The sequence below is a fragment of the Panulirus ornatus genome, chromosome 52 (genome assembly GCF_036320965.1).
Source record: "Panulirus ornatus isolate Po-2019 chromosome 52, ASM3632096v1, whole genome shotgun sequence".
Classification (NCBI taxonomy): Eukaryota; Metazoa; Arthropoda; class Malacostraca; order Decapoda; family Palinuridae; genus Panulirus; species Panulirus ornatus.
In genome coordinates this window covers 15,920,005-15,944,962 of record NC_092275.1, presented here as the reverse complement: position 1 = coordinate 15,944,962, position 24,958 = coordinate 15,920,005, and the positions used below count along the sequence as shown (strand labels likewise).

Below are 24,958 nucleotides of genomic sequence, written 5' to 3'. Positions count from 1 at the left end.
AGAGAAACAGTAGAATGACCAACTCACAAACAGGACCGAACAAGCAAATGATACGTCAGAGAAAACAAGAACTACTGTGAACTAACGTCAACAAGTGAACCATGAGCAGCAGACAGACCAACAGACAACGGCGACAAACCAGGGGTAGTAGACTGTGTAGCAGATAAGACGACGAAGACACAGAGGAGGGAAAGAGAAAGGCAGATAAGAACAGCAAAACTGAAGGCATCAGAGGAGGTAGCGGACACGAACAGTGATGTCACAGACGAGAGACGTTGCTCTACAGACAACACACAGACGAACTCAGACAGGGGCAGTCTTTCTAATGGCAACAGACGACCGGCAGGTGCAGGAAAGGCAGCAGTACCTGTGCAGACAAGGGACTGGGACGGCGGCGCTACAGGCAGCACACACTCAAGACAAACTTACACAGACGTCAGTCTCACTTAAATGCAGGAGGCGATCATCAGGTGAAGGCGCGGCGGAGGCTGGAGACGTCTGATCGTCCGCCAAACAGACAGGTGCCGTCTGGAAGATGGATGGAGTCTGGAACCAAATGAGAAGTGTATAGTCTCCCGGCGGCTCCACCAGCTACAGGCCTCCTCACCTCTCGTCACACTCCTCCGAGACGACCAACACTTTCTTTTGGCATATTTAGGAGTCTCACACTGTCACAACTAATTACTCATGTATTTATGCATAGACACGGTAAACTGGTTACGAGGGAATGTAATATGGACGATAAATATAAACACGCGAATAATATACAAGAATCATAAGTGATAAACCCTGCCAGGCGAACAACAGAGACAAACGACCATTGTCTCCTAATGAAGATTCTATCGTCCACGCGTTCGCCAATGTCGCTTCGGAATGAAATAATGAGGATTAAGTACAGTCCACGTATCATGGATCAGATTTACGTCAGGGGAGAATGTGAGAGACGTCGCCCACAAATGCCTCCCACAAATTCAGAGGGTGATATCAGCCTGGCAGGCGACGCACTGAGCTTGGGGGCGGGAGACGTCATGGGACTTCCACTTACACCTCGGCTCATGCTGCAGGAACTGTCAGAAATGTTAAATGCAAACTGTGGACCCATGTAGATTAAGGGGGGGGGGGGTGACACAGGGGTAACCTTAGGTACGGGGGAGGGGGTGGTAAGGTGAGGCAATAGTTTAAAACAGATTCGGGAGGTGATAAATAGATTATATATTTTCAAATTATTTTCTTTAAGATTAATGATTTAGAGTATAAGAATCATTCCATTACACACACACACACACACACATGCATGGTGGGATGAGGATGTATGAGAAAGGATAGTAAGTGATGGAATGAGGAAATTAAACCGCATATGAAAGATTAAAAGGAAATGCTTGGACAGTATCAGTAGGGGAGGATAGCGTCCGATTTGGAGGAGTACAAGAGAAAGTGGCAGATCAAGAAAATTATATGAAAGCTGAAAAGGATAAGATTAGAAACATGACGAGAGTTAGTATCAAGAGAATAAGAAGTGCGAGGAGGGGAATAATGTGAAGAGAACAAGAGAACAAATGGGAACAGAGTGAGAATATTGAATAAGGAGATGGTTACAGGCAAAGATCATGTGAGAAAGATATGGAATGAGTATTTTGAAGGGCTACTGAAGGCTTTGAGTGATTTGAAGGTACATGTGTTCCGGACGAGACAACAGACAAAGCGCAAGAGTCATGGAAAATGATGTGATGAAGAGAGGATTGGATGAGATCACATTTGAGTTTCTCAATGTCGTTGATTAGTTAGTTTTGATGGTTCCCTTTTGATATCCCACTGATGCACAGTGGTGTCACTGGGGAAAACCTGGTGGAACCATTGAGGCTGAAGTCAGTCATTAGGGTGGGAGAGGAGGCATTAGCCCTAGGTGCATTAGTGTGTGTGGAAGTAAAGATCAGTGTCTGTAAGGGCAAAGATGGGTATACTCGAAGGTATAGTCGCCTCGAGAGTGTTGTATGAATGTGGATCATAAGTCTTTCCAAGCAAAAGAAAGGAGGTAGAAGAACATGTGTTGGAAACTAGGTGCCTGAGGTAATGGTGTGTAAGGAAATAATAACACGGAAGGCATATCTAAAGCAATGCCAAACACTTCAAAAATGAAAAAAAAAAAAAAACGCAATGATCTTGAAATTGGAAAATTAATGAAGTACACAAACCATAACATTGATAAACCTTCCAGTCTGGGAGAACTGGAGTGGAGCGACTTGTCTCTTACTCCCTCTCACTATCACAAGACCTCGTCAGTGGATGTTGATGATGCCGTATATCCTTACTTCCTTCACCACACCACAGCCAGACCCTCGACCCATGATCCTATCCGGTAGTTGGGTGAGGCCGGTGTAATTCCCAATCGTGCAGGTATTAGGGTCCCAGAGTGATTAATTATCTAAGTGAGAGTGGCCAGGTACTGCTAATTAGTCCATCTGTAACCATCGCCGTCGTGGTTATTGCCCATCAATCACCCATTGGTACCTGGATAACGATGGGGCAACTGCCACTGCTAATGGGGTGATGGGAATGGATAGGCAGCAGCACAGTGATGGTTGATACATGCCGATAATTTGTGGTTGTCACAACATAAAGCCACCGGTGGTAATGGTTGGTAACACACTCGGCTACCATTACATATTTGGGCATATAAATACTGAGGAATGATACGTAGATACTTTACTATCTACCTGGACAGACATCTGCCATTATTGATAGCTACTTATTTCACTCTATGCCCAAGTGCAGGACACCTTTCAACTACCAACCATATGAACGTATCTACCATCATATCTACGATTTACTACACTTGATTATTGCCACATCCACCTTGCTACCACCCATACCTACCGGCACACATGCCAACAAACACACCTATCAACCACCACCCCTACTTGCCACAGTAATTATCACTCACTGCACCCGCTGGTCAGCGTATGTGCCTAGCATTGGAACTGCATACCACGCCACCTACCAGCCAACCACCCACCGTATCTATAATTACCACCATCTCTAAAATCCAGTACATCTCATCTACCACCAACCACACTTCAGCTCCCAGCGTAACCACCAGCCACCGGCGCTATCAATCACCACGCCTTCCTCCCAGCCAACACGTCTCCCAGCAACCACAATCTCCCAGCGACCAAAACAGCAGCTGGTAACCAGTAACACATAGGGAGAGAGGTTTAGTGGGCATTCATTTATCACAGACCGACAGAGTGCGAGTGACATAGAGGTGTTCCTTGACATTCTTAGACTTCTTTTTTGTTTTTGTCTTCTTTCTTTCTGGGCCGTTTTCATCTCCGTCCCTTTCATTAAGACATTATGGGGGATGACTGTATTGTCTTAAGGGGAGTAGGATCGGAGTGGAGACAACGGAGGTATGTAGGGAGGAGTGGAGTAAGAGTGTGGAAGGGAGTGGGGGGCTAATGTTTACATTGGTGGTTTGTGGTTACTGTTTGTGTCGGCTGATGGCGAAGAAGTTCATAATGAAGAGAGAAAAGAAAATCTTTGATATAATGAAAAGTGCTTACTGCTTGTATCTGCAAAACAGCATTCGTGATTGTTGAACAGTTTTATGATAACAAACGAAATGAGTATTCGTGTGCTTACGAGCCCAACAATCATATAATAAAAAATTAATAGACTTTATTTGACTACAGGTAACACCATTAATTGTTGGCTGGCTGAATCACACTACAGTGTCTCCATTAAGGAAGAAGGAAGTGTCCCGTCATCTTGCAGATAGACGAAAATTGATCTGTTACCTCCACGTGGACTAGTCATACCCATTCGTCTTTTCGAAGGACGAGAAGTAACTCGGCATCTCCCTCATGGACGAAGAGTTACCCTACTACATTATTAAGATTTTTGTTCCCCTGCTGACGAATAGGCTGTATCTTGGCCCTGGACGAAAAGCCTTCTCTCACCTTCTTACTGGACGAAAGTAATCATTGGCCTCTGTGCGGACGAAAATTCCCCGATGAAAGAACTCCCACTTTATGATAGACGGAAAACCCTCTGACCTTTTCCATAACGACGTATACACACAAAAATTGTACCATTTCCTCCTAAATGTGCGAGAAAAATAAGTTCTTCAAACTTCGAAAAAATTACCAGCACCTACTAGTTGGACGAATATAAAAAGAGGTCCATTGCCTCCCAAACGGGACGAAGAAAACAAATCCACTTCCACCTAACCGGACGAATAATGACTCAACACCTGCAGGCTGGACGAAAAACACTAAGACGTGCATAACTGAACAACCGCAGTGGAAGACAAAGACGTGTGTAGCCACTTCAGATAATAAGACGAAAACCTCCAGAACAGGAAACAATATTTCCGCCCGTGTTTCCACCGACAACTGGTACTTAATAATGAATAGAAGATTATGTTTTCCATCTGACCTTCAGCAGTTTTCGAACAATTTTTTTTCCCACCGGTTCATAAAACCACATACAGGAATCTTTAACAGTCTCCTTCTTTTGTTCTAATACCATTTAATGAATTCGACTTTGTGTAATTTTCACTTCCTTCTATTTCCTCCCCCACTCTCTCTCTCTCTCTCTCTCTCTCTCTCTCTCTCTCTCTCTCTCTCTCTCTCTCTCTCTCTCTCTCTCTCTCTAAAATGTGATTGTTTGGTGAGATTTGTAAGAAGCAATACAGATCCTCTCTCGTGCCTGCTCGCTGATACACGAAGATAGCACCTTCAAACCAGAGTGCTGACCCTTTCGCCTGGCCCTTTGCATAGGGTGTTAATAAAATGAATGGCGAGGGGGAACTGCTTGTTATTGAGTAGGAACCTGTTAATCTGTGGAGGGTGGAAGCCGTTCGCTGTCCGAGTGTTTGTGTGTGTGCGTGTCACAACCTGGGAATATTGCTTAAAGCACTTGGGTTGTATGGGAGCAAATGAAAGACACTTCAGCTCGACACGAAAGAATATATTACGCTTCAGCCAAGCACAAAACATTCAAGTGCACTTTAGATAGACTCAGAAGAATTGAGTGCACTTAGACTCAAAAGAATAAAATGAATAAAGTGCACCTTAGTTAGACCTCTCTAAAAGAAATAAAATGCACTTCAGTGAGACTCGTTTGCATACAGTACACTTCATTTAGACGTATACAAGAAAGTGTATTTAATTTACACACAAATGAATCGTCTGTCGATGTGCGTGGCTTAGAGCCCCTTATCATCTAGGCTTTTCTGACCTCTTATTCTGATTGTGATTATAAATAACCACTATGAACAACCTACAACCGAACAGCAAATCTAATACTTGAATTTAGATATGGATGAAATGTACCCGTATCTGTACTGACTCAAGAGTGTAAGGGATTCGATCTTGATGCATACATTCGGAATCTTTGATGAAATAAACGAACAACAAACGGTCACCTGAGCCTTTTTCCGTTGAACCCTTCCATCTGCTGATCTCAGAGTGTCACCTACATCAGCATAAAAGCAGGGGCAAAGAAAGTAACTTATTTAGTTACGTACAACCCAGAAGAAAGTACCATTCATAGCTAGGTATGATTTAGGAATATGAGGCAAGTCGAGGACCCCATACGTGCATTTAGAGTTGCACTTAATAACTTTATAAATTACTTGATGATTAGCAACAAAACTTATTAGTATAAGTCAGATACTTAAGGCATTTCTAAGCAAGTGTTGCCGGCATTGTACCGTCAGCCCCAGTAGTCGTAACCACGTCTCACCTGTGGGAAGAGAAAAAGTGATTTGTTAGAAGATTAATAGCAGGTAATGTAGAAATATAGAACATGTAGAAATGATAAGAAGGAGGAAGAAGCAGAATGAGATAAAAAAAAAAAAAAGACATTAGGGAGACAAGAACATAGAAAAGTATTGGTGTATTTGTAGAAAACAGAAAATAAAGGTGGGGGGGGGGGGGAGGATGGAACAGAGAATTAAAAAGATGGACAAGAAGAGGAAATATGTGAAAAGAACGAAACATTGTAATGCCACAGTCATAGTTGAAGAAGTAGAGATATATTGAAAAACACACGTATTTCATTACACAGCTGAACATAAATTCTTGCCGTACATCCCTTGAAGGGGGAAACAGAGAGTATATTTAACAGTGAATCAACGTCTGATACCAAGCCCGGTACTAGACCATTCACACACACACACATACACACAAACGTCGTAGTTGGCCCACAGCCAACTCAGGTGTTCATCCTCCCTCCGGGCAGGTCGATAGATGGTTACCTGGCTTAGCCTGGTGTGTGTGTGTGTGTGTGTGTGTGTGTGTGTGTGTGTGAAGTAAAAACAAGGTACTTATAAACAAGGTTAAGAGACCGCGGGCAACACGAGTGTAGAACTCTCTCCCCGTAACTCACAAATAGTAATCGCACCTAAACACGTTAGTACCTCGCCTTCCGCGATAACCTACGAGAGAGAGAGAGAGAGAGAGAGAGAGAGAGAGAGAGAGAGAGAGAGAGAGAGAGAGAGAGAGAGAGAGAGAGGCTTTATTCTGCCTTTCCTCCCACACACCGAAGGGGCAGTGCAGTCCTCTACTCTAGCAGCCTTCCAACGCGTCGCGCTGCCAACGACTGCCCCCTTCACACCACGTTGCCCCCCTCCCCCCCATCACCCCCTCCCCCTCTTTTTGCCTCGCGTGCCGAGGGACGAAATGGATTAAGACATAAATAAAGCAGAGGTGGGCAAGGAGAGAGCGGCATCACCACAGAGGCCAACACACACCCCAGGGGCAACTGTCGCCAGATATTTAAAGCTGAGGGGACGGTGGCTAGAAGGGAACCCCCTCCACCAGCTTTTTCTTTCAAGCAGATGTTGCGTCTTTTTTGTCTCTAGACTAGGGAGGAGGGGGGGGGGGGGATTTTGCGTCTCTTTATTAAGGACTGGGGGGGGGGGGGGATTATTTTGCGTAAATATATGCTTCGAACTGGAGGATTTTGCATTTTTTTCCCCAAGCACTACTTATCTTTCTTCTTCTTCTTCTTCTTCTTCTTCTTCTTCTTCTTCTTCTTCTTCTTTTGTTTGTTTGTTTGTTTGTTTTTCATTAAGGTTGTTGCGCCTTTTTCGAAATAAGATATGTAGATTTTTTCTTTATCCTCCAGACAGATATTGGGTATTTCGTTATTGTCTTTAAGCAGATGTGGGTCCATTTTCCATATCTGTCACCAAATAAGAGATAGCAAGTCTATTTTCTGGTGATAACTAGAGAAAGATAAGAGTAAAGATGAAAGGAATGGGCGGAAATAGATAAATAGATCAGTAGATAGATAAGCACACAGACAGATGAATCGGTAGATAAATGAATAAGGTGATAGAAAAGATTTCTAAACTGTACAATATTATTTTTATTTCTGTCTAGACTTACGAACACAAAACTACGCATCATCAGATTACTTCTAAATTAGTTTTGAATGTATTTGGCTTTCTGTTTTAGGCATTGAGATATGCATCTCGCGAAGGCCAGAAAATGATAATAGCCTGCATCTAAGAGAGATTCATGAGGTACCACTTAATAAGGCGGGCACGAAATTATAATATATACATAAAAGTACAAGTGTAATTATGAGTAATGGGTCTTAATTTGCCCATTGGCGCTCGGGGGGGGGGATTCTCCTCCGAGTGATCTTAATAAGTAATATCTTTTTTTGCCCGTTTGAGAACGACGCTGTAACGACAAACAGCTGATTTACTCCGCCGATAAGAGGATCATCGAATAATATCGACCCTGACATTTCGTCACGATTAACGCGCGACGACAGAGAAAGCTGATCATTGTGATGGAAGCGACTAAACGACATTGTGGCCCGCCTTTTACGTCACATGAAATGAACTTAAGTAGCGATGAGATGATTTAACAGCTTATTGCGTCATTAAGATAACAGAACTGACAGACTAAACGAGACTGACTGAAAAACCTTCAAATATTAATCCAATCAACTAAAACCTAATAAAGTGTAATGATAATTAATAAGATCTCATTACAATGACCCGAAAAACAGTAGTTTTAACTCATATTTTATTATATCTTGCCAGTTTTAACTTGTTAGACTGTGAGGATTTCATACTGTAACATATTGTAAGCCAGTGTTGTAACCTGGGATCATACAGAGCCCTGCCACGTATGGTTGATAATGTGGCCAAGAAATCATGCGGCTCATGCTAAGTATACCTGATAATGTGACGTGAAAACTTACAAGATAATATGACACCTGTTAATGTGACCTGACAGCTTACAAAATCATATGACACCTGTTAATTGACCTGACAACTTACAGTATCATAATCATACCTGATAATGAGAACTGACAACTTACAAAATCATAATCATACCTGATAATGAGAACTGACAACTTGCAAAATCATAATCATACCTGATAATAAGGACTGACAACTGACAAAATCATAAATCGTACCTGATAATGTGAACTAGAACCTTACAGTATTATAGTACTTATCATACGTGATTATGTCCACGGGAACACTTACCAGTTCCTACTTTCATCCAGTCAAAGCTGTGAACTCAAGAGACCAGAAAATCATAGCAGTGGTACTGTAAACATTGAACCTCCTGTTCAACTGCCCCTGTCTGTGTGGCACGATCAGACGGACACAAGGAGAAATGCGGACGCCTGAACGGAGGGCAAGGCTGGTTGGTTATATGCTATTTAGGTCCTAATGGACTGGCCAGGGGTCAGAAAGACATGAACGATGACAAGCAACAGCTGAAAAGTATTCGATATTAATTCATCGTATTTTTAAGATAGTTCTAAGACCATTCACATACTTATTGTCCTTTTCCTTCGCTTCGTGCATCATTGTTCTTGAAGAACAAGATATCAGGCATTTCTATTCTTGTTTCGGATACCAGAGCTTTTGCAAGATAAGCGCTATGATAGCTTTCGGCGTATAAACTCTCGTACGATAAATATAAAAGTGATTCTGAGAGAAGATAAAAGTGAATGTTTTGATATCCTGAAGATTTTTACGCTTGCCTTTGCAAGTAGTGAGGGTGGGTAGGGATGGCTCTTCTCTGTGTCTGTTATTACTATAATGTTTTTCGAACCACGGGAGTGAATGATCCATATCGTGAATATTATTAGCAAAGTTCTCGTCTTACATTGTCATAAATTACAATCTCTCTCTCTCTCTCTCTCTCTCTCTCTCTCTCTCTCTCTCTCTCTCTCTCTCTCTCTCTCTCTCTCTCTCTCAAGTTCTGCTCTGCCTGTCTATATGTCCACTTTTCTCTTTCAATGTACTTATCTGACTGTTATTCTGTGTAATAATCTCTCTGTATATCGATCAGTCTAATTAGCTGCACATTCCTATCTATTATCTCTCGTAAGGTCTTCCAGTGTATTTCTGTATCTCTCATCTTTTATCTCTCGCCATGTCCCTTATCGTAATGAAGGGGTGACCCATGTACAAAGATCTCCAAGCATTTAGACCTTCGTATATAAATCATCTTCATTATGTACATATGTATATTCTACATCATGCGTTAATACACCACTAATATGCATAGACATTCGCATTAATATACATATATGCTAATGAGCATAGGTGAAGATGGTCAGGTAATGTTGGAGGTCATTAGCATTCCATCGGTATGATCAATAAGTACTGATCAAAAGGACTACGGCCAATTAGGAGCGACAACCGCCCAATTAAGTACTACAAGCGATTTCAAATTATGCCTTTAACATCTGCCTTCATCAGCTGCTCTCGTATCATCCTCTATAATCGAATAATAGTTGATCGTATCGAAAAAGATTGGCATTGATATACGAATCAGTAAAGCTTTGTTGGTCATGTGATGTTAATCACGTCCTCAGGAGTATGTTTGGTAAGAAGCATATTTATTCGTAAACCAACATTACATGAAACTTATAAGTAAATACCTAAGTAAAGAATATGATCTGTCTTAGTTTTCTCTGGGAAAACTCTCTCTATATACTTATGTTTTTTCTTAAGGAAGTGTGTTGTGTGTGTGTGTGTGTGTGTGTGTGTGTGTGTGTGCGTGTGTGTGTGTGGGTGTGTACACCATGCACTCGAATATCATGAACCAGGTTGATATATGAAACATCATTCGCAAGTCAGTTCCCCACAAGTAACTCGAGAGAGTGAAAGGTCCTTGGTGTAGTATATACATGTCCACACATCACAGTTGAGGGATGAAGAGAGCAATATCATTTCGTGCTGAGAAATCCACATGATTAATTCGCGCGAGATGATTAAGATAGATCTAAACTTAAGTGAATCCCTTTGAACCCAGTTATCTCTGTGTTGGAAGAAACCGAACAATTACACAAGCTTAGCCATTCATTTATCATCTTATGGTTTTCAATTTGTTAATTGAACTGTGGTGTGACCGCCATAGACCATGCAACATCAGGTAATACAATTCAACACGCCCCTACAACCCCTTACAGTCAACAACAAGTCATTAAGGCCTTCTGAAATACACATTACAAGACTCTACGTACACTGTAGCATGTATATGATTATCATTGCTAATAATAGCCAATGCAGTGAGCTACATGCCTCTACAAGGCTTAAAACGTTGTTACCAATCATTACATAATTTCCAATGCCTTCGATGCATTTGAACACTACTAAAGTTAAAGGTAAAATATTCCTCTGATAGTAAAGAGATTTAGAACATCATCTATGGCGCTTCACTCTTGTTGGAGCTGCTTATAGGATCTTAAAAACTTGCTATATACATAAGTAAAAAAAAAAAATCTTCACTTCTGTGAGAGTTCTAGAACTAATTCAGGTTGTTGTGGAACCCTTCACATGGGTTATCTGGACTCTGTGTCACTCCCTACAAGCTTAACGAAAATGACAACACGGTTGCAGTAAGCAACACGTTCATACGTTGTACTTAAACACAAGTCTCTACAAAAACATACTTATTGCTTACTTACATGCGCCTGTACATGTACACATGAGCATGAGCAGTACACACATTTCTTCCAGTTGTACATACAAGCTGTTGAAGCTTGTAAACGCTGTGAGTTACTTCCCAACAGCTATAACAAGTTTACAAGTCTCCCCCCACAGCCAGACAGACGCTCCCATCGTCAAGAATTCAACATTATTTTATTTATTTTTTCCCCCCGAACCTCAAGTCCTCTTTGTGAAAATTCTCAACACATAACAATACTCTAATGTCCGGAACTCATGAGTGTCATCTTTTATAGTTTTACCACACTAACCTCTATGTTCCTGATCTTCTCCACGAGAGGATCCAATACTCTGTTGCTGTTTGTATTCCTTCGTATTCCTTTGTTCACATTCTCGAGAATACGTGTGATTATTTTGTAGAGTTCAATACGATAACATCGCAGTCTTGGAATTTCTTTTCTCTCTGCTCATCGAAATGTTACGGAGAGGGAGTTTTACACTTGTGTTGCCCCGTCTTTTAACCTTGTAACTTTGTGTGTGTGTGTGTGTGTGTGTGTGTGTGTGTGTGTGTGTGTGTGTGTGTGTGTGTGGGTGTACACGCACACTCTATGTTTATGTGTGAATATATATGTACTATTGCATGCACTCACAGAATCGTGTCAGTGTCCTTAGGAAACGCCACAACACGTCTTTTTCCACACGAACGACCCATCGGCAGGGGTCTGCAGCGGCGAACGTCACGCCTATTGGCTTAAATTTAGCCTTTTTCTCTTAAGCTCTTTGACCTTTGAGGTGGGTCAGCGCGATGAACGCCCCGGCCCCTCACTTGGCGTGCGACGTAGATGCCTTCACTCGTCCATCCGTGAAGACGTGGATGTTCTGAATTAGCATAATCTTTGCGTTGTATCCCCAGGAGGCCTAGTTACGTTCACACGCCTCAGTATCTCACAAATACAAAAAACGACATTTGCCTCAGAGTTAATTCCATGGCTATTATGTACGATTCTGATGTTAATGAAATAGAGGTGAGGTATATATATAAATATATATATATATATATATATATATATATATATATATATATATATATATATATATATATATATATATACACAATATCGATCGATCAGTTTTGATATCATGAGGTGAATCAGGTACGTTTAGCCTCCAAACTTACACACATCCTCAACACATACCTAGTACGTTCCAAGTAAAACGTAAGCTTCTATACTTACAAAAGTGCTTCTTACTTTTCACTTTACACACACACACACACACACACACACACACACACACACACACACACACACACACACACACACACACGAGAGCCACGCAACATTCCCTCACCTGTGAGTCTGCACCGTTGAAAACTAAGCACCAATCTACAATTTCACACGTCGCTTGAAAACCAGAGAAGGAATGAGAGAGACACACACTGGGGAATGAAGGCGAGTGTTTCACCATGGCCATTCTTGAGCCACCTCACAAGCACAATACCAAAGATTAGCAGCCGCCAATCGTGTCTCTAATCGCTGGTGAATCACTGGACGGACTCCTAATCGCCAAGTGTCCAATCACAGTCTCGTGCCAACCGGAAAATCAACTAATCTTCGCATCCTTTCCCCTTCCCCTTCCCCACCTCCCCTTTCAGACAGGGTTGAATGTTACGAGGGGTCAAGAACACACGTGCCATGGTACCAAAGGGCCATGTTTGTGTGTAGCATTGTCTTGCTTCCTCTGTGTGTGTATGTGTGTGTGTGTGTGTGTATGATGTTCCTTGACTTCATGTCTCTCCTGAAGAATGAAGAACCACAAAATACTCTCAGGAACCAATACGAGTGTTTGAGAAAATTACTCTCTTGAAATTCGCCACACTTAACTCTTTCCAATTTTGCATGTCCCTTGAGATTTTCTTCCTCACTCTTACTCCCTCCTTATCCAAAATGTTAGTCATTTCATCCACCATCCGTGTAGCTATTGGATTCTTTATGACCGGTTACCCTTATCACCATTTACGTTCCATTGCTCCCCTTCTGTGTTCCACACTACATTTTACCACTCCTTTGCCTGCTTATCTTTGACTACGTTCCTTCCACTCACAGCCCTCCATGTCCTATCCTCCACTCACAGTCCTCCCTGTCTATCTTCCTTCCCTCCCTCCTCCATTATTAACTTTCATACTCTCCCATTCTCTAGGTACATAAACGATCAACAGTCCCAAGAAGTTTGAAGATAGACAGAGAAACAGATTTGCGTAAATAGTCATCATAACTGCCCAAGTTATTCTTTTGAAATTACTTATGAATACTTATGTAACAAGTATTTTGTTAAAGTATGATATAGATCAAGCGGGGGAAAATGTGTTTTCATACAAAATTAAAGAAATATGATAAAATTACTTGTAAATACAATTAAATTTGGAAAGGCTGTGTCAGTGCATATGCATATATTACATTTTTGTTGTAAATTATACAGCATAATCTTTGACTTTCATATCTCTTCCTCAATCACAAACAACCTCGAAGAGACCCAGTGGTCTGTTGCTATATGAATCCCTTCGTATTTCTCTGTATAATTATCATAGTATATAGAAAGAAACAAAAAATATAAGGCGTTGATAATCAGGCACATAAGTAACTGGTTGTGAATAAATATTGTAACTTGTAAAACATACCGGGGATCTTAGAATATATTGGAGCTCCAAGTGCATCATATATGAAATAAAAATCATATGCTAAATGTGAAGACTATATGATAATGTTATAAGACTCTAGTATTTATATATTTGTAATTAATGTGCAGGAAGATTAATATACACAGTATATATATATATATATATATATATATATATATATATATATATATATATATATGTATATATTAGAAGAAAGTACTATTACAAGCATTGAAGAATCGTAAAACCTGCCTCCCACCATAAATACAGTGTACAAGTTCCCCTTGGCGTTGCGCCTTATCAGATCACTTCTTACTGCCCCGTTGAAATCTCCGGCCTCCAGTTGGGTCGGGCCGCGCCTAAAGTTATTTAGTAAAGTCCCTAGTTTCTATTAGCTCTCTGATTATCATTTAGCCACGATATAACGCTGTTGATACAGCATATCATTTGGGATATTAGCTTATATTAATTAGGTCTTATATATGTATATTTGATAAATGATATTAGGGTGACTAGGGGGATACATAATGTGAAACGTAAACACGGCTGTGTCTACAGTCTTTTAATTTCTCTCTCTCTCTCTCTCTCTCTCTCTCTCTCTCTCTCTCTCTCTCTCTCTCTCTCTCTCTCTCTCTCTCTCTCTCTCCTCTCTCTCTCCTCTCTCTCTCTCTCTCTCTCTCTCTCTCTCTCTCTCTCCGATAACTCTTTATCCATCAGTGGGAAGTAATCAAGAGGGACGCAGCTGGGCCAGCAATCACCAGGTGGCATCAAGCAGGCTGAACCAGCTCGTGTACGAACGTACCCCTCCCGGTCTGAACTCCTCCTCTCCTCCCCCAGACTTTATATACACATTAAAGAAGAGCTGCAAAATAAGAGAGATAAAGCTAAATGCATGCGTGGCTCATACAAGGGATGATTAGGGACTTAAACCAGAATGAATACAGGGAGGTGTTTGATACGACTGCAGTGAGAGCGGTGGGTCTGAGATATCGATAAGATAAAGAGGAGTGATGGCGAAGGAGGACGATGTGGGAGAGAGAGAATGGGAAGAGGCACACGGGAAGATTACACTACGTCGGTGAATTATGCCATGATGTTGGTCATTTGGAGTCAATGGCTTCATTTCAGTTAAGAGGTGTATCCTCCCTGGGCTTTAGTAATTGTTGTTTCCGTGTGGTGAAGTCCGCTCAAGGTGATGTCTGAATTTCAGGTTTGGTAATGGAAACTTACTGTCTTTTCCTCATGTGCGTCGAAGAGAAGTCTGTTGAACGGTATGTGTTATTCTGGTAATCGAACCCAAGATCATATACTTATGGACGAAAGAAAGAGAATGGAAATAACTACGTATTTCGTAGATGTTATCAAATGGGTAGAGGGAGAGCCTTTGAAAACAAGATCAAAATCAGTTTTCACAGTTACAAGGTTTATGTTTGTTACTCCGAAGTGTAAGTAAATATTAATTGATTGGATAAACTTATGCATAAGGATTGTACTTTGGCAGTTTGGTGAGATAGTAGATAGAGATAGATTTGTATGTGAATATTTTGAAGGCCTACTTGAATCTTATTATCAGTTAACCTTATCATTTACCAAGTATATGATCTTGTAAATGAGATAACGTCGCTGTTCGTGTGTGTTTGTTTGATTGCATTGCAAGTGACCTGAACTCTGACCTCGTTAACGAGCTTATCGGGAAATTATTTCTATAACAGACAGATGTGATGGTTTGCAGCACAGATACATATTAGAATTGTGAAGGGATAATCAGGTGATATATTAAAGATAATCATAGTTTTAACTTGAAGTATAGAAACATACTCATGGTGAACAATATAAAAAACGGAGTGAAGTAACAGGTGAAGGAGTCACACACACACACACACACACACACACATATATATATATATATATATATATATATATATATATATATATATATATATATATATATTCTTACTTTTCCGCGGTTTTCTGCGTTAGCTAGGTAGCGCCAGGAACAGATGAAGACAGGCCGCATTCGCCCCCATCCATTTTCTAGCTGTCATGTGCAATTCACCGAAATACATGTGTATACATACGTGTGTGTGTGTGTGTGTGTGTGTGTGTGTGTGTGTGTGTATAAAGGAACCTTTTCATTAAACACTAAATCAAAGGAGGATAATGGGACTGTCTTACAGCCAAAATATCCCCGCCTTAATGTGTGTGTGTGTGTGTGTGTGTGTGTGTGTGTGTGTGTGTGTGTGTGTGTGTGCCGTCCGTTCCGATAAGAAACGCTGAGGACACAATGAAGGGAGAAATAGTACTTCCGTGAAATCTGATGGTCTTCGGTGTATAAATACCTAACACTGGTAGGTAATCGGGTGAGGAAGGGGTATGAAAGGGACCTCGTACAGTGAGCCTAAGTTGACGTACCGTTAAACACAGGGTGTCGTATGCGCATGACGACACCCGTGCCGGGTCAAGACGGTCACAACCCACAAGTCATACGTAAGGTTTAAAATAGGGTATCATGGTACTGGAGTCTTGGCATTACTTAGAACTGCTTGTAGTACTGTCATTACGGGATCAGAAAAGCATGTTGTGACGCAGTTTTCCATTGTAACGTTTATAATCTCTCTCTCTCTCTCTCTCTCTCTCTCTCTCTCTCTCTCTCTCTCTCTCTCTCTCTCTCTCTCTCTCTCTCTCTCTCTCGTTTTCCATGAGTCTGTCTCGAACTTCCCTCTGCACGGTAACCCACACCGTAACACGCGTCACCAGCCCCCACTCCACCCCTACTGTAACCCACATCGTAACACGGTCGCCAAGACCCCCCTACAAAATAACCCGCAACGTAACACGCGTCATCAGGACGCCTTCATGATACCCCGCAGCGTAACAAGGCGTCACCCACCACACAATAAACCAGAACATCACACGCGTCACCAGGACTCCCTTGCAACAACCCGGACCGTCACACGCGTCACTAGGACACCCCATGCAGTAGCCCAGACCGTAACACCTGTGGGCAGGACTAACCACAAGTGCTTCTAACGACAAACAAAACAACAAAAGCACCTTGCAGGGTAATGCTATATCTGACTCAGGCTGATTATTACATTCATCTTGAGACTATTTTTTTTTTTTTTATCCACTTTTGAAATTTATCTTCGGCTCTGTCCAAGAATGGCAAGTGTATCAAATCTTGGCCAGAGAGATGGGAGATCCACGCGGGAAAAATTCGGTCCAGAGAATCAAAATGTTTCTCCTATATATTTTTTTCCGAGCAGAGTCTGAGCGAGAAAGACACAAAGTAAACTTCTAAGTAACTTAGAACGAAATAAGTAAAAAGGAATAAATGAATAAGTCTCAAGTAGCTTGACCTTCTTCGAGAGCACTTATTTGTAACGTTGGCTAGTTAAGAGATCTGGCACAGGTTTCGTGATGGCCTGGGAGTTCGAGAATAGTTAGGAGTATATCCGGCGTCGTACACAGAGTGGTGATCCATCTTGGGCCCAGCTCGAGACTTTCCTATTGTTGACTTGAATAGCAAGGCTGCAGGCGGGAGAGGAAGCGCCCAGCGTCCATCGCTGTACTTGTTGCATTGCCTCTTGACCTCCGCAAGGGGAATACATCCTCTGGTTTCGTCACAGTGACTTAGCTTACGAGAGTAACCTCCCGATTACGTTCTTAGTTAGCGGGAATTAGAAAAAAAAAGAGGTGTGTATTCTATGTCTTAAAGCGGTGGCTGAAGAAGAGACGAGGCTGCAAATGGTGGGGGCAGCGTCCACACATCTGGGGATACGCCGTTGGGAGCAACTGGGCCGTTATCTCTTGTTTATCAGATGGTCCGAGTGGCCAGCCCGAACGAGAGGGGCTAACAAAGGGAGCCAAGGAGCCCCGTGGGGGTAAGCTAAAATACACCCTGGAAATTCATTTTGCAAGAAATATAGAAGTCGGGCGAGCATTTTAAACACACACACACACACACACACACACACACACACACACACACACACACACACAGGCAGGTGCTCATACCTAGGTAGAGGGAGGAGGAGGGAGTGTGGACGATAGATTGGGGAATTCGAGAGATGGGCGATAAAGGAGTGAGAAGAAGGGGGAAATGTATGAAGAGATGGGCGATAAAGGAGTGAGAAGAAGGGGGAAATGTATGAAGGATATGATGATGGTTTAGGGTAGGGAAGGGTCAAGGGAGAGAATGATGTGATACAAACGTTATGTAGATGAATGGGACGTCGGTGGAGTAGGATGAGAGAGAGAGAGAGAGAGAGAGAGAGAGAGAGAGAGAGAGAGAGAGAGAGAGAGAGAGAGAGAGAGAGAGAGAAGAGCATTAGGAGTCAACAAGAAACTGAACAGAGAAAAAGACTTAATTCCATTTGGAGTCTTTAAAAACACCTTTAAACTCTAAACCAACACGAGGGACGGGGTGAACGAACACCCAGCACGAACAAAACAATCAAGAATTTACTTTCATTAATCTCCATCAGCTACCAACACGCAGAAGGCGGTGACGACGTCGTAGAAGGAAGAAAGACCTTGTTAAGCCCCCCCCACCCTCCCCTGCAGGAGAGACTGCCGAGGCTCTTAATTACCGCCGAAGATACTGCTGATGGAGGCAGTAAAAGGTCAGGCCGTCTTAATCTGATTGATCCTGAAGGCTTCAGGAGACGCGACGAGACCGCCCACTGTGCCTCCTGCAGGAGGAAGGAGGGGGGAGGAGGAGGAGGAGGAGGACGGATGAAGATACACAAGAGATAGGCACATTGGTGACGATGATTAAGGAAGGGTGAGGCATGTAAGAGAAGTACGAGGGGAGACGGAAACAGAAAGTGAGAGAGACACTACATATAGCAAACAGTAATCAAGGAACCTTGACAAAACGTCTAGCTACAACATGAGACAGTGACAGTAGCATCAAAAACTGTAATGATAATAATGATAATAGTAATAATAATGATGATGATAATGATAATGAATAACAATATTCGTTTATCGTTTCTCTGTTTAGTGAGGCAGCGCTAACAACTATCTCATTTGCTTACTGCCACTCTCATGCTGTCGTGTGGGATGCACCGAAACCACAGAACAGTTTGAAACGAGACGTTCCTGCACAACTCTGTACTGTACGATCTTTCCATAACTGATGATGATGATGTGAGTCCGGTAACAATATATATATATATATATATATATATATATATATATATATATATATATATATATATATATACATCTTAGGTTAAGAGGCGGAGCAACACGATTGTAAAACTCTCTCCCCGTAACACACACATACATACATAAAGAGATGGACAGCCTTCCCTCCACCCAACAAGAGGAGGAGGACACACACACACACACACACACACACACACACACACACACACACACACACACACACACACACAGAGCCAGATGGAACCTCAGATAATGTGCCGTCTGAAGAGCCACACAAGCTAATGATATCTGGTGTCATCTGAGGCAGGAGGAGACCAGGACGACGACCAGCGCTGGCCACGACACCAGTTGCCTCTCTCTCTCTCTCTCTCTCTCTCTCTCTCTCTCTCTCTCTCTCTCTCTCTCTCTCTCTCTCTCTCTCTCGTGTTTGTTGGCCCTCCCAACTTTTCTTTTAATTCTTCCTACTGTTTCCTGAGGTCTTTCTGGTCCTCCTCCTCTTATTGATTATGTCTTATCCCTGTATTGGTCATTACCATACCTTTATATCTAGTCTTCTGTTTCTCCTCTGGCTCCTTCTAAACATTGTGTCCTTTCCTTATATCTTGATTCGCTTTTCTCTGTCTATAGTTCCCTCTTCTCCTTCTCTCCCAACTCCCCTCCTGCTCACCTGTCCCCGCCATCACCAGCCCCTATATCACACCCTCAAGAGCCACTATTGTAAGCCAAGGGACAGTAATAGGGGGAGTGTCCATGACTACAATGCACTCTCCTTTATTCAGTTGGGTCGTAAATCATGGCCAATGTGGAATAACTATCAGAGATTGCTGCCGACCCCGAGGCACGGTCCGCGGATGGCCATATAGTGCTATAGTAGGAGTTTGTGGGGGAGGGTGGGTGGGGGGGATGGAGATTGCCCGAGCTGAAGAGTCTCTCTCTCTCTCTCTCTCTCTCTCTCTCTCTCTCTCTCTCTCTCTCTCTCTCTCTCGTATTAATGTTAAGGCCAGACCGTCTCGCTTGGACCTGGGGTCTGTATGGTCTCTGCATTCGTGTATCTCTCTCTCTCTCTCTCTCTCTCTCTCTCTCTCTCTCTCTCTCTCTCTCTCTCTCTCTCTCTCTCTCTCTCTCTCTCTCTCCCCCTCTCTCCCCTTCCCTTGGAGAGTCCCAGCAACTGAAGTCGAGCTACAAGTGGCCTATTTGTTATACATCAGCTGTGTTTACACAGACCATGTGCGGCGAGTTGTGGGTGTGGTCTCTTGTCACACGGACGGCTGAGCTCCCCAGAGATAGTCTCTCGGATGGCTTTGTGTCGGGATTGCTTGTATGAAAACGCAATCATAGATTTAATTCAAACCGCGCCATAAGATACAGTGAATTATACGACAGTGCGATTTACTGCTTGCCATTGCGTAAGACACTTGGGTATAGTGTTAGAAATGTTGAATGCTAATTCTGTACTCGTGTAGGAAATAATGCATTTAGATCTGATATCAAAAAAGTGTATTTTAGTTGTGTAATCATGAGCAACAGCTGGTATCTTTTGGTTATTGTTGTTTTTTAGTATTCCCATTTCTTTCTTCCCCGTTCGATAATCCTGCATTCATTATTAAAGATCTTCATACTAATCAAAGATGTTCTGTAAACATTGCACCTGAAAAACAGATCTTTGAATCAACTGCTATTGCAAAGATTAGCAGAGATAATCTGTTTTCAATACCTCTATGAAAGCAAGGTAATTATCTTTTTTTGTGTGTGTCTATATGTGTCTTCATTATGTTGAATTTTAGTGTAATGGTTAAAGGTTAACTCATAATAGTTACATCAATCAAACACTACAATCTGTGGGACATATTTTGTAAAGGACAAGAGGATTAAGTGCAAAGGAGAGAGGTTTTGGTTCTTGAAGCCAGAGTTGTGGTTTTATTACCATTTTTTTTCCTATAGTGTTGCTTAGTGGGCATTATTATGTAGATGATATAAAATGGAATTTAGATGTATCATATATATTATGTTCCAATCGTTCGTCATGACAATATATTACAGACATCAGAAGATTACACCTAGTTGATATATATATATATATATATATATATATATATATATATATATATATATATATATATATATATATATATATACATATATAAGACATACCTCATTATGTTAAGTTTCATTATAGATTTAAAGTCCCCACATATTTCTATTTGACACACACGCTTTTTATATATTTGATATACATTCGTTTCGTGTTATATTCATAAGTCTTTTATTGAACCTTAAACCCACTTTTGTGTACGTCGCAAGAAAATACTATTGACTTTTCTTTCCGTTTATAAATGAGTCTATCTGTTATCTTCCAGTTGAGCAGTTTTCCTCTTTTAAATGTGCACACGTTTTGTATCATTATCGAGCCTCATTTATATTCATTAATGACATCTAAAGTCTTTACAGAAGCTTGCCTTCAAACTGATATATGTATACCAGAAAAACATCGGAAAAATATACCGCGTCAAATTTCGTTTCAAAACTTAATCTTTAATTTGAGTTTGCAGTCGACGGTCTGTTGTCTTAAGAGCCTCTCCTGTCAGCTGATGCCGTGTTTCATTCACCCTTCCTTTAGTTTCATGCATCATATGTGATCCCGCTGCACGATAGCGATCATACATTGTATTGATTAATCAGTCATGACTTGGGACTGATCTACCATCAGCCGGTGTTGTGTCAGACTTCTTCCACTGCCCGTGTCTCACTCAGTCTGTTGGCCTTATTTCAGGGAATCGAACCTCTTTCCCACAGCAGACAGAGGAAAGTAGTATGGCCGAGTTAGTTTGTACTGGATTAAGAGTATAGTACTACAGAGAATCGCATTCCATCACACACACACACACACACACACACACACACACACACACACACACACAGTCAAAACTCACCGAACAAAATCCAGTCAGATCTTATAATCCTACACCGTATAATGAGATCCAGCTGGGAAAGAAGACATCCCTTACTGTGAAATGAATGATGATAAAAAGAACCTCATCATGCAACATTCGAGTTGATCATACAGCACCGGATCCCTCAGCATGTAGCATCTGATACCGTCATAATGCAATCAGATCGCAAGCAGAATCGTATCTCCTGTCAAATCAAATCCCATCAGGCAGAATCAAATGCCTCATTGTGTTCGGCTTGATATTGAACCGGGCAGAGCAAGCCAACAGGTCTCCTTTCTTTTTTTTTTCCTTTTTCTTTCTATCTTTTATCATTCAAATTACAGGTGAAGACGTCTTTGGCGTACATTAGCAAGCAGTCATTACCGTAAGGGAATTACATAGCCACGGCCGTTGGTCGGTGTACCATGCCGGAGAGCCTGGAAGTAGTGGAGGGAAGATGAGGATAGAGAGACAGAGTGGGAGGAGTAATTATGTGAAGGAGTAATTATGTACGAGTACCTAAGTCGGCATTGTGCATAGGACGGAGCTAGGAAAGAGGAGGGAAAATAAGAAGAGTCTAGGGGAGATAGAAAAGGCATGAAGCAAGTATGACCACGAGAGACTCGTGGGGTGGACGGTGAAGAGTTTCGGGTTGGAGGAGAGAGGAAGACAAAAAGTATGTTGAGAAGGCTTGGTAGTCACCTCCTGTGCCGTCCCCACACATTCAACCCTCCCACCAGGGGAGCACATCCGCATAAAGCACAATATATATATATTTTTTTTTCCTTGTGAGGTTCAGAGCCCCGTCGCCGTTAAGAACTGAGGCACAACTGGGCGCGTCCAAAGTACCCAGTAGCAAGGGAGGAGGGTGGAGTCGGGTAGGGAACATGGGCATGGGTCTTACCGGGATATCTAACCGCATCGTTCACTTCGAGTTCCCTCCCGCCCGTCTCGAGATCTTCAAGCTGAATGCTGTGCGTTAAGTCGGTAATATAAGCTTTTCTTTTTTTTTTCTTTTGAAAGTATCGAACTTTAGAATGTGCGACTCACGGCCCCAGACGGCAGGACGCTATTGTGTAGGATTATGTTTGATTCAGTTGGTCGAATCCTTCAATAGGAACGCAAGTAACTTTTGACGAAATTTAAGCCTACTTTTGATCACTTTAAATCTTTGGGCTTCATCCTACGGCCACATCCTACGGCCTAGCTAGGGACCTTCAAAGATTGTACAGAAATGATGCAGTTACTTATTAATGCTTTTACAGATGCAAATCAGTGTAAATAAGCTAGAACTGTCCACAACGTTTGAGGCAAAATGGATTGAGATATGTTAGAATTGCCTGTAATGCAGGAGAAAGCTTGATTGATAATGGAATGTGTGGAAGGAAGCAGTTCTCGTAATGCATCCACACCTAACTAGCTATTCTGTGTGTACAAAGTAAGGTGAACTGTGGTTCCTAGCGCTACCTCACTACGTGGGAAACGGCGAACATGTTTGAGAAGCTATGGAAGTATTCTTGAAAAAAACCGTCTTTCCAATCAGGTTCTTGTTCTTTTCTTGGTCGTCTTTGTTATCTGCATTACAGAGATAAGTTACGTATACATTTTCACAATAACGCCGAATTTCTCTATGGACAGACGAGTTGAACTTTGGAATAAGTTACCTTCAAAATCCATTCAGACATTTTTTTCTTTTATCTACTAGATGAATGTAAGAAAGAAATTTATGTATGTGGACAAAATTTCTGGTTCAGATTTCATACCTTAAGAATGTACTGTAAAGTGACAAGGTGGGACTGTGATGTCTGATTTTCCATTTCGTTCTATTCTGTTAATTTCCATGCAGGTTTACTTCACAAATGCATGGCTTTCCCATTCTTTTCTTCCAGCCTGCTGTTATTGCTGGTGGGAGAGTGTTATTGCTGGGTAGAGTGCCTTCTTGTTGTTCCACCCTTACCTCATCCACTTAAAAAAAGGAAGAACTGAAAATGAGTTACACAAAGATAACATTGATATGGGCCAATGAGCCTTTTGTTATCTGTCCTTCCCAAGTGCTCCCATGTGCCGCTTTTAGAAAATTACTTTTATAGCACTGGGTTCCTCAAGCCCCCAACCCCTAAGAGCTGGCGAAATGGTAGGGACGCCCAGTTTCATGGACGAAGACCTGCTTCCCCATTCTGATTCCGTAACGTCACAAGTGTTCAGCGAGTTGAAGGAGTGACCATAAACCAAACGGTACGATATATTTTCCCGTAACTCCCTACCAGCCGTACGAAGACACAGGTTGTAGCGGGAAGATCAACAGGTAATTACAATTTTATTACAGTGCATTACAGGCAGATTTATAAGGCTTAATTGTTCCCTTTGCGCGGGAGAGTAATGACCGGTGCTTGTGGGAGTGCCTAGAAGTAAGGAACAATGGGGATCGGCCGGTTAATGAGCCGGGTTTGCTAGTCTAACCGATGACCCTTCAGCGCCCACGGCTGTTCCAATATTCTTTCTTCAAGCGTATTTAAAATACTGGCTAGACATCTCTATTATACTCGCTCCGCATATATGTGAACATTAGTCGGGCATTATTTTAAACGGCTCGATGTATTTACAAGCGTCTAAGCTTACAGATAGGGGTTATTTGCGGATATGCAGATGTAAATAGAGATTTAAAGTCAGACTTCCTCTTTAAAAGACTTTAACGACGCGGAAAGGCAGTCGAATGAGAGATTAGTGTGACGTTAGACGGTCATCCACGTTGGAAAATGTTGGAACGAAGAGGGGCAAGTTACCTTGCACGTATATACTCTTAAAAAAAAGGGGGGGTGAGGGGGCGCTTTGTTTTGTGGGATATGCGTTTGCATGAGCATGTGTTATTTATGCAAATAGACATGACAGCATATAATAAGCTTACATAAACATGCATGAATTACGGAGTTGGGAAGATGAAGAGAGCGGAAGACTTGTCGCGATTCGAATGATGGAAATTATCATCTTCGGCGATTTTCTTCGCCTATCAATATCTTCCATACTCGTGCAAAAGGAACTGGGTCTTCATTCTCATTCCTCAAGATGCAAGTAATTTACATCATTCTCGTAGAAATGGGAACCCCATCTTCACACGCTATACGTACTTTTCGAAATTTTTAGTATTATTCTTTTACATAGTCTTTGCATCTGCACTACCTCTCGTTCATTTGCTTTTTCTGTTAAAAAACGCACCTTTTTTTTCGTGTTTCTATAACATTT

The 24,958-nt window shown here is 41.9% G+C and overlaps 1 protein-coding gene across 1 annotated transcript in view; it reads right to left on the bottom strand.

The window, feature by feature from the left end:
• The window catches only part of LOC139764976 (uncharacterized), a 398,950-nt gene that overhangs the window by 54,886 nt on the left and 319,106 nt on the right, over positions 1-24,958 (bottom strand). The window lies entirely within an intron of this gene.